Raw genomic sequence first — 9,481 nt, forward strand, 5'->3', positions numbered from 1 at the left:
TGTTGCGCCAGAAATGATCTAAATGGGGAGATGGGAAACTCCATTCGATTATTATTATATTCCTCTTTCATTTACAAATCTCATGACGTGACTATGAGACATGGCTGTTTCTAGTGGGATTTGTATTTAGCTGAGCCTGCTAGCTAGCTACAGTTCGTAAGCTAGCTAGCTAGCAATTGTTGTGAAGTCCCCGAAATTATTTGAAATAATGATTGAGGTAGCTAAGTAATCTAACTCAACACTTAACTACTATAAACTAATTTAACTTACTTGTTTTTTGCTGTCCAGTGACATCACAAGTCGGCATTTGATTTGCGAACTCATCACAGATACGCTTCCTGAGCTACAGAAACACCGCTAACCAAACAACAGTGCAGTGCATGCACACTGAATTAAAGGGCGACTACACTCAAAAATCTAAGTTTCTTAGATTTCTCCCAGACCTCAAAAGTATTCCCCTGATGTGGTTTAAGCATTGTTGTGAACACAGACAATCTAATTTTGTTGTTTGTCTATTTAAAAAGTGCTTTAAAAAACTTGGGAAATTCGAAACCTGGAAAAACAAAACTGAGAAAATAAAATAAATGAATACAAACAGATTTTAAAAGGACCAACCAACATCTTTTGCTGTGCATGACTGCACTTTAGAGTGTGTGTCATCCTGCAGCACAGCATTTTAGGGGAAGTTGAGGTCAGGTTCAATATTGACTATGCACCCAAGAGGGAAAGAAAATGTTTTAGAGTAGTACAATATATACAATTTAGCAGACACTTTTATCCAAAGCGACTTCATGCGTGCATACATTTTAAAGTGTGGGTGGTCCCGGGAATCGAACCCACTATCCTGACAATGCAATGGTCTACCAAGATGCATGACAAGGTTACAAATGCTTTGTGAAGCCTGAATTTAATATGATTTATAAAGCCTTTATTAAGCAGTGCTTATGCCACCCTTTATAAAGCACAGGTTTGTCATATTTGACCTAGTGGGTTATGTCACACAGTTATGCCACAATTATGAACCCTTTATAGAGCATCACATACGGTTATAGATGATTTGTGACACATTTATTTAGTGTTTATGAAGGCTTTATGAAGCCTTTATAAACTGCACGTCATTTGAAGCGGGACCCAGAGGGTCATAATTGTGATAGGAGAAAACCGAGGATGGATCAACAACATTGTAGTCATTCCACAATACTAACCTAATTGACAGAGTGAAAAGAAGGAAGCCTGTACAGAATAAAAATATTCCAAAACATGCATCCTGTTTGCAACAAGGAAGTAAAGTAATGTCACGAACCGGCTCAAAATTCGTAACAAAAGGGAGACAAGGTGGAGACAAGGAATACCAGAATATATATTTATTAACTAAAGTAAACTAAATACAATTAACAATGGTGTGTGTAATCAGTAGTGTAAGTGAGTGTTTTGCATGCATATATGTAATAATGCAAGGTGTTGAAAGGTGCCAAAGCAAACAACCAAAAAGCCACAAAAATACCACAACAAAAATCAATTAAGGTGTCTGCATGGAGAGAGTCTCCCCAATGAAACCCAAGCCCAGGTGTTTCCCATGTAGCTGATGACCCTCCCAACTCCGCCCACCGGCATCTTAATAAGGAAACAAGAGCAAAGAGAGAGAATACGGCAGACAGAGTGGGAGGGTCTTCACATTAATACTTCAAAAAATGTGTCAAAGCAATTAACTATTTGTCCTGAATAAAAAGTGTTACTTTGTATTCAGTGTTACTTTGTATTACTGAGTAACTCTCCATATTTTGAAGCATAGTGGTGGCTGCACCATGTCATGGGTATGCTTGTAATTGTTAAGGACTGGGGAGTTTTTCCACCAGACACTGGGAGATGAATTCACCTTTCAGCAGGACAATAACCTAAAACACAAGGCCATATCTGCTTGGAAAATCTGCTTGGAAATCTATGGCAAGACCTGAAAATGGTTGTGTAGCAACCAATTTGACAGAGATTGAAGAACTTTGAAAATAATAATGTGGAAATCCAGGTGTGGAAAATCTCTTAGAGATTTACCCAGAAAGAATCACAGCTGTAATCGCTGCCAAATGTGATTCTAACGTGTATTGACTCAGGGGGTTGAATACTTACAGTATCTAATCTTGTTTTATTTTTCACAACTTTTCTTTTTACAAATGTTAGAATTGCCCTCCACTTTGACACTACAGAGTATTTTGTGTAGATCGTAGACAAAAAAAAAGACAAATCAATTTTAATCCCACTTTGCAACACAACAAAATGTGGAAAAAGTAAAGGTGTGTGAATACATTCTGATCTTGACATTGCTCGTTCTGATATTTCTTTAGTTCTTGCTTTTTGGATTATGTATTATGTATTGCTAGGTATTATTACTGCACTGGAGGAGCTAGAAACACAAGCATTTCGTTGCACCTGCGATGACATCTGCAAATATGTACGCGGCCAATTAACTTTTACTTGATTTGAGCTAGTGGGGATACTTAAAGAATTACAGCTAGCTTGGTCGTTCCAGCTGTTGTTTTATTTAGCTAGCCAGGAAGCTAACAAACTACATTTCGAGTACAGTTGCTAGAACTACTTAACCTTTACTCTTCAGATGAGGTTGTCAGAAAAACAGCTGAATGGTAGCTAGCTAGATTATGCTTGAAACAACATTGGAAACAATTATCCACAGTTGCTAATAGTTACCAGTAGCTACCTGACCAGCTAGCTAGCTTTATTGGTCCAGAGAGTAGGTTAGCTAGCCTCTAGCTTTGTTGGTAAAACTCAAGTATTACCGCTAAACTCTGTTTTCGTCCTTGATCATGAAATTCCGTTGCATAAGAGGGAGCAGGAGAGTGGATGGTTCTCCGCCTTGTCCTAGCTAGCTGTGCTGTGCTCCGTAGCGATTAGCAAAGCTACACTAACCCTGGCCTTTTTGTTTGTTTACAACTCATGGAGTGTGGGCTGTGCACACAGACGAAGGTGGAGATGTGCACGATTAATCAATATTTATAAGGAGCCATATGTCGGTGTTAGGATGGTGGAACTAAACCAGCATTTCTGTACTAGGACAGGAATTACGTCGAAATAGTGGCGGAATCTTCCTCTGGAGGGGTCCTTTAAAGGAATTCACCTCTTTCCCCAATGTCTACTGCCAGGAGGGGAGTGGCTGGAGTTGGGATCCGGGAGTTGACGGTGACGTGTGGGTAAGCCTCCCCGTTTTTACACATTCCACTCATTGTTTCCCCCTGGCCCAGTCAACAAGGTTTTCTGCATTCGGAGGAGCAGAGAGGACAGCAGACCAAGGACAGCAGCCAAGTTGCATCCTCCTCCTCCACCTCCTACTGAGACCTCTGCTTCTCCAGCTGAACAAATACAGTAAGTCAAAACTGTGGTGCCTCCCAGTAGATGACTAAAGTGGCCTCCTCTCCTTTCCTCCGCTCATTCCTTATCTCCTTTATTGACAAAGAACTGAACAGGGTTATAAACAAAATGTATTGTAGAAAATGTCTATTCAGGTGTCTTCATTCTAACTTCAGTCCAGTACAGATGTTTTCTTGATCTTCCTCGTGGAATTTGAAATAGACACATTCAGGTGCAATGAGTCAGTGAATGCAGTTGTATTCAGTTTACAGTATGTTGGCTATAGGAACATACAGTGCATTCGGAAAGTATTCAGACCCCTTGACTTTTTCCACATTTTGTTACGTTACAGCCTTATTCTAAAATGGATGAAATTGTTTTCCCTTTGTCATTATGGGGTATTGTGTGTAGATTGACGAGGGGAAAAAATTATGTAATCCATTTTAGAATAAGACTGAATACTTTCCGAATGCACTGTACATACAGTACGGAGATGTATTGGTAGGCCACCTGGAACCGCAGTCGTCTACGTCAGTTTCTATTACTTTAACCCCCTGTGCAATGCTAATGATATGTCTTGTGTGGAGTTTTACAGTTGTTCCCAGTTACCATCAGAGGGCAGCATTTAAGGAGACACACAACATGTGCCACAGCAAGTTCAAAGATGATTTACTGTATATCACTATCTATCAAGAACAACATTTATTTGTGACTAACATACATAGCTTTGCCCTATTTCTGAGCAAATAAACCTTACCATCCCAGTTTGTTCCACTCGCATCTTTCATGGTTTTTGGTCAAAAGAAGCTACAGAAGTAGGCTACAGGCTATTTCCACATTTGGTTTGATACTGAATGTGTTGTTATACATTTAGCAGACGCTCTTATCCAGAGCGACTTACAGGAGCAATTAGGGTTAAGTGCCTAGTCGTTATAGATCTGTAACACGTGAATAGACGTTCTGTGTAATTTTACTCAACAACTTTTACATCAAATCTAAATTAATCAGAGCATGGTAGACTCTTCAATAAGTCAATAGAAACAGCCCGCACAACATATTTTAATAACGGCATAATCCAACTGTAGATCTTTTTTTAATAGAAAAAAAGCAACATAAAAAGCAAGGATGGATGTTGAGTTACCGCTGATGCAGGCTTAACGGTGTTGCAAATCGAAATGTATCACCGCATAACATTTTCATCTGGTTTTGAGAAAGTGCATATCATCACAAACTAGATGATATTATGTGTCATAGATGAGTCTCATTTCCCCAAATCTGAGGGAGATTGTGACTCACGACGGGTATAAAGATGTAGCATTCAAACTGACTGGATCAGCATAGATGGAAATAGAGAAATTCAGCCTGCAAAGAGAATATGGAAAAGAATCATGAATAATATAATACAATCTTATTGTATTCAGAAAGCAGTCGACCGACCATGGCAGATTATAGACTTCAAAAGAAAGTTTTCCACAAAATGTGTCAAAAAAGTAATATTTTGAACTAGCTGTGGTCTGTATCATTTGAAGTATGTCAAAACTCCCAAGATATACAGTATAACCACAAAATAATTATCTGAGGAAAAACATTACTGTACTAGCCAAGCTAGTCTGGAACCGCTAGTCCCTGTAAGCATGTGTAAGTATGTGTAAGTATGCTGCTTCACCCTGACTCTCTCTATTGTTTTAAACCTGAGGAAGAGGAGGCCATTGAGTGGACTTTCAGCTGTGCCCTAGCTGAGATAATTGAATCAGTGAGGATATGACGGTAAGCTAGCTCTGCACATGACGCCTGACTCACCCTGTCTGACTCACTCACTCCTCCTGCCTGCGGCCCAGGAATTGTTGCTCTCTATCGGAAACTGACCAATTTCCCTCTGACACCACTGCTTATGGCTATCCCAACTAAAAGCTCCCCCTTAAACCCCCGACAACAGGAAGCAGACAAGGCCATGTTAGGCACGCTGGTGTGTGTCTGTGTATACATATGTGTGTGGATGAGGTTTGGCACACAGCAACAACATTGCTTCTCCCTCTCCTTTCACTGATTTGTAAAAAAAAAAATAAAAAATCTCCTCACAGCTGCGGGTTCACATCAAAGTGGCGGGCCCTGCTGAGATCATTACACAAATGAACCTCATTGCCTCTATGCACAGAGCATGAAGGGTTTGCTTGTGAGAGCAGATTCCAGAGGCCAAAAAGTAAACATTTTCATAGAGAGCTCAAAGGTGACTTCTGGTTATAGAGCTTAATGAGATTGAACATGAGATGAATTACCTAAACATAATCTCTTACCTAACTGGCAGATATAATATAATTGAGTAGAGTAGAATAGAGTAGAAAATAATAGAATTTAACAGAAATTAGGCACTTTGTCAACTTGGGCAAAATTCTGAGGAAGAGGACAGAATAACTGGTGGGTTTCCAAGGGACCGGCGGAGCTGGAACACCTGTGAGTGAGGGGCATGTTGGGTAAGCGCCAGGGGCACATGTGGGCCATTGTGGACAGGAAGGGCTGGCTGGCAGAGAGACGAAATGGGTATCGGTGAGCAATAACAGGAAGTACTCATTACAACACCCACCCATAAACAGACGGAACCACAATATTTGTCTGCTGATTTGCAGATATGACGATCCACCTTAAAAGGACTCTTCAACCAAAATACATGTGAAGGATGCTTATTAGGTTCTGGAGCTGGAGAGAAAGCGGACCAAAATGTTGGTATGGTACTTTGAGTGGTTAGAATGCTTTAAAAAAAAAAAAGTTTAGCGGACACTCTTGTCCAGAGTGACTTACAGTAGTGAGTGCATACATTATTGTACTGGTCCCCCATGGGAATCGAACCCACAAATCTGCCGTTGCAAGCACCATGCTCTACCAACTGAGCCACACAGAACCATTTCTCACCTTATACACATTGTGTTGTTTAACACTTAAACAACACAATGTAACTCCAAGTCAATCACACTTCTGTGAAATCAAACTGTCCACTTAGGAAGCAACACTGATTGACAATACATTTCACATGCTGTTGTGCAAATGGAATAGACAACAGGTGGAAATTATAGGCAATTAGCAAGACACCCCCCAACAAAGGACTGGTTTTGCAGTTGGTGACCACAGACCACTTCTCAGTTCCTATGCTTCCTGGCTGATGTTTTGGTCACTTTTGAATGCTGGCGGTGCTTTCACTCTAGTGGTAGCATGAGACGGAGTCTACAACCCACACAAGTGGCTCAGGTAGTGCAGCTCATCCAGGACGGCACATCAATGCGAGCTGTGGGAAGAAGGTTTGCTGTGTCTGTCAGCGTAGTGTCCAGAGCATGGAGGCGCTACCAGGAGACAGGCCAGTACATCAGGAGACGTGGAGGAGGCCGTAGGAGGGCAACAACCCAGCAGCAGGACTGCTACCTCCGCCTTTGTGCAAGGAGGAGCAGGAGGAGCACTACCAGAGCCCTGCAAAATGACCTCCAGCAGGCCACAAATGTGCATGTGTCTGCTCAAACGGTCAGAAACAGACTCCATGAGGGTGGTATGAGGGCCCGACATCCACAGGTGGGGGTTTTGCTTACAGCCCAACACCGTGCAGGACATTTGGCATTTGCCAGAGAACACCAAGATTGGCAAATTCGCCACTGGCGCCCTGTGCCCTTCACAGATGAAAGCAGGTTCACACTGAGCACGTGACAGACGTGACAGAGTCTGGAGACGCCGTGGAGAACATTCTGCTGCCTGCAACATCCTCCAGCATGACCGGTTTGGCGGTGGGTCAGTCATGGTGTGGGGTGGCATTTCTTTGGGGGGGGCCGCACAGCCCTCCATGTGCTCGCCAGAGGTAGCCTGACTGCCATTAGGTACCGAGATGAGATCCTCAGACCCCTTGTGAGACCATATGCTGGTGCGGTTGGCCCTGGGTTCCTCCCAATGCTAGACCTCATGTGGCTGGAGTGTGTCAGCAGTTCCTGCAAGAGGAAGGCATTGATGCTATGGACTGGCCCGCCCGTTCCCCAGACCTGAATCCAATTGAGCACATCTGGGACATCATGTCTCGCTCCATCCACCAACGCCACATTGCACAACAGACTGTCCAGGAGTTGGCGGATGCTTTAGTCCAGGTCTGGGAGGAGATCCCTCAGGAGACCATCCGCCACCTCATCAGGAGCATGCCCAGGCGTTGTAGGGAGGTCATACAGGCACGTGGAGGCCACACACACTACTGAGCCTCATTTTGACTTGTTTTAAGGACATTACATCAAAGTTGGATCAGCCTGTCGTGTGGTTTTCCACTTTAATTTTGAGGGTGACTCCAAATCCAGACCTCCATGGGTTGATAAATTTGATTTCCATTGATAATTTTTGTGTGATTTTGTTGTCAGCACATTCAACTATGTAAAGAAAAAAATAGTTAATAAGATTATTTCATTCATTCAGATCAAGGATGTGTTATTTTAGTGTTCCCTTAATTTTTTTGAGCAGTATATTTACACTTTTATACAAACACATTTTTCTCAGAGAAATGCAACTCAATAAAAAGCAAGCAACACATACAATCAACAAGCCACATCCAAATGTCTTAGACGCTAAAAAAAGTATGCACTTTCAGAACTCATTGGGTGGAGCTTCAACTTGTGCTGACCAAGAACAATGTCAAATAGTGACGGGATTGGAGAGGATTAGTGCCACGGTTTAATTTGATCAGGCAAACAAACTGCATCTTCAAACTGTTTGAGGAGCGCATTCTGAGCCCTGTGCAATGTCATGAGCTGAAGCCTGCTGTTTGAGATTAAAGAGACATGCTTCCCTAATTTTTTTTCACATAAACATCGAGCTGCATAAGCCCATCATTGTTTGGCACCACAATAGAGGAATCTCTTCTACCGCAGTTGGCACTGTCATATAAACCACACAAATAAATGCCCTGTGGGTTGTTTTGAACAAGTTGATGTGGCGAACGGGATCCGATTCAATGAAACACTCCATCTTTCACATGTGCTATAACTTGTCAGGGTCCTATAGTTTAACTTCTCTTGAGTTCATCTGATAGTAGTGCTGAGCGATTAACCAACATTTCGGTTATTTTTCTGTTTTTAAACAATTGACTGGTCTGTTCAATTATTTGAATTCCATTTCATTCTTCTTTAAGCTCAATGCACACCTTGCACAGTTTCTCTCTAGATAAATCAGATCCAGGCTGAACTGTGTGATGTAGTAGGGAGATGTAGTTTCTAACAGGCCAATATTCTACATAGTTTTAGTGCATAAACCGTGATAATTAACTACAATGACCATAATCCATTGCGCATCTACTTGTCTGGTCTGTTTCTTTTTTACGACTGCTACAGAAGAATGCACGATCATGAGGGGTATCAAATAAAATAAAATTGTATTTGTCACACGTACCGAATACAACAGGAGTAGACCTTACAGTGCAATGCTTACTTACAAGCCCTTAACCAACAATGCAGTTAAGAAAAATAAAAGGTGTTAAGTAAAAAATGTATAAGTAAAAAAAATATTATAATAATAAATGAAAAAAATAAAAAAATTAAAGAGCAGCAGTAAAATAACAGTAGGGAGGCTATATACAGGGGGGTAACCGGTACAGAGCCAATGTGCGGGGGCACAGGTTCGTTGAGGTAATTTAGGTAATATGTACATGTAGATAGAGTTAAAGTGACTATGCATAGATGATAAACATAGAGTAGCAGCAGCGTAAAAGAGGGGGGTGGGGACGACGACAATGCAATAGTCTGGGTAGCCATTTGATTAGCTGTTCAGGAGTCTTATGGCTTGGGGGTAGAAGCTGTTAAGAAGCCTTTTCGACCTAGACTTGGTGCTCCGGTACCACTTGCAGAGAGAACAGAGGTAGCAGAGAGAACAGTCTATGACTAGGGTGGATGGAGTCTTTGACAATTTTTAGGGCCTTCCTCTGACACCGCCTGGTATAGAGGGCCTGGATGGCAGGAAGCTTGTCCCCAGTGATGTACTGGGCCGTATGCACTACCCTCTGTAGTGCCTTGCGGTCAGAGTCTGAGCAGTTGCCATACCAGGCAGTGATGCAACCTGTCAGGATGTCATTCGACAAATATAGTTTATCTAACAGGGCGATGAACGGGACAAGTTT

This window comes from Coregonus clupeaformis, chromosome 19 (assembly GCF_020615455.1).
Source record: "Coregonus clupeaformis isolate EN_2021a chromosome 19, ASM2061545v1, whole genome shotgun sequence".
Classification (NCBI taxonomy): Eukaryota; Metazoa; Chordata; class Actinopteri; order Salmoniformes; family Salmonidae; genus Coregonus; species Coregonus clupeaformis.